General features: G+C 48.2%; 1 pseudogene; it reads right to left on the bottom strand.

Annotated features, from left to right (window-relative positions):
* Positions 1 to 501: 501 nt before the first annotated feature.
* LOC106735349 (selenoprotein K pseudogene) lies at positions 502 to 870 on the bottom strand (annotated as a pseudogene).
* Between the last annotated feature and the right edge of the window lie 1,460 nt (positions 871 to 2,330).

Consider the following 2,330-nt stretch of genomic DNA (forward strand, 5'->3'; position numbering starts at 1 on the left):
AACAGGATCTGGAAGGGCTAGGGCAGGTAGTAGGAGCCAGGGATTCCCAGGGTCACTGCTCCTGGGTCTTAGAGCATTTATTACTGAGAAAATGATCTACAGTCACCTTCTGGTGTCTGTAATCAAGTCCAGCCAGTGATGAAGTAAGAGCGTACACGAGGCAAGGTAGCCAACATGTGGGACCAGAGTCCCCTCTGGGACTTCAGCCTGTCGCACACAGCCTGATCCTAGGGTACTCAGCTTATCAGGGCCCTGTCAAACCCAAACTTCTTTTTTTTGCAACCTAACAATATTTACTTATTAAAACGATATCAATACTTAAATCAACTATCCATAAAAGATGAGACAAACTTGTGCATTTATAGAACCGTGTATCAGTCAAGCCACATCCCTTCAGAGGGGATTCCCAGCATGACCTCGGTCATCTGTAAGGACACAGAGCAATCCTTATTCAGATGGGCACACTCATCTAATTTGTGTGGCGTGGTCAGACCTCTCCTTCCTGATGGCTCCCTCCTGCTTAGATTGTGCACGTCCAGTTGTCTGCTTCTTAGAGCAGACATTTACCTCCCTTGTCCACCAGCCCTTAGAGGACGACTGGGGCCACGCAGATGATGGGCTCAACTCATTCTTCAGGGAGGGTTTCCAGGTAGCTCTCTTCCGTCATCATATCTGGAATCAGATGTGTTTCCATAGCCTCTTCTCTGTTTCACATTTTGCTGAAGCAGAGTTTTGAAAGAAAAAAAAAAAAAAAAACTACAAACTCAGCTATTTCCCAGAAGAAATCTGTTATCAAAGATAACCTCCATGGGCTCTGACTCCACTGTCCAATACTTGTCCGTTCAAAATGTAAACCAGCACGCCTCCCATTCCCCGCTTCGGAGCTACTCAAACCCAAAGTTCTTGGAGCAAGGCTGTCCACTGCCAGGGCCAGTGCTCAGCTGCTGAGGTAAGAAGGCCATCCTTGGGTCTTCTGAGGGTCTCTGCAATGAGCTAAACACACCGGGGACCTGGTTAACAAGAATTTCACAGAGAGCACATCTGTCACCCCTCTACAGATGAGACAGAGGCTTGACGAGGGGACCCAGAGATGAGCCCTGGGCTCCTCAGCCTAACCACCGAGCTTGTCTCAACTCATCTTCCGCATGGCCCTCAGCCACTGCTCAGCCCAGGCTCCTCCTAACAGCAACCCCAGGCTCCTGGGGGGTCGCAGAGACTCCTTGGAGGAAAATGCTGTATCTGCCAGAATGCGATCAATCTCAGGAAACGTAGCTGCTTATTATGCCTTCATCTCAGAGCTGAGACAAAAGTATAAAATGATCAAGACCACAAAAGAAGTTAGCAGACACCCAATGGAATGAAAATGTCCAAAGTCTAAGTCTCTCATGTTCAAGGGTCCTGTCTGGGTGCAGCACAACCAAGGTCTACATGGGACCTTCTCTAACATTCACAGGCTTAGTGTGCATGATCTTAAATGTGTGGAAGGAAACGACAAAAAATTAGGAAGCCAGATGGTGGCGCAGGAGTAAAATGTGACACTCTGCTAGGCAATCATGCCAGGGAGGGTTCCCAGTTTACGGGCAGAAACAGGAGTATGCCAAAAACAAGCTTCCCCATGATCTGGGGCTGGCTGAAAGACGGGGCTAGATCATGGTGTTGGGACCCTGTTGGGAGTGTAGTCTGTCTCTCTCTTACAAGAAATAAACTTTTTAAAAAATTCACCTCTAATTTGCACAATGCTGAACAGCTAATCCTACAGATGTTTCTTTTTTAAAAAAATAGATTTATTTGTTATTACTTAGTTTTTAATTTGACCAGTGAGTGAGGAAGAGAAAACAATCCATCAGGTCTGGGATTCAAACCACGATCAGCCATGTGGGAGTCCAGCTCCTTAACCACCATACCACCTGCTGGACCCCCTACAAATGTTTCTTAAGCACCCACCAGGTGTCTGGCCAGCCATGGCCCTTCAAGAAACTCCCAGTATGATGAAAAAGGCAGAGGAGTAAACATCAGTAAGCGATATCCCACCAGAGTCTAGGAGACGGGGCCCAATGAAAAAAAAAGCTTGTTCGGAGGTACAACTAGGACCGGGATTGTCACTGGCAGATGGCCCCTGGAGCTTCCCTGGCTGAGGAAGCCTTCTCCATGGAAAACCCCATCCAAAACAGGTCCAGCTGAGGTAAGAAGGTCACCATGAGGAGCCATTCCAGCTCCTCAGGCCTCAGGGGTCTGCGGAAGCCTTTGTAGAGACTGTGTTGCCCAATCTCTGTTTCTTCTCTGAAGGTCTCCTCCCCAATGAACATCCTGCAGGCCAAGCTCCCCCTCAG

Source organism: Tupaia chinensis, unplaced genomic scaffold, assembly GCF_000334495.1.
Source record: "Tupaia chinensis unplaced genomic scaffold, TupChi_1.0 Scaffold000360_1, whole genome shotgun sequence".
Lineage (NCBI taxonomy): Eukaryota > Metazoa > Chordata > Mammalia > Scandentia > Tupaiidae > Tupaia > Tupaia belangeri.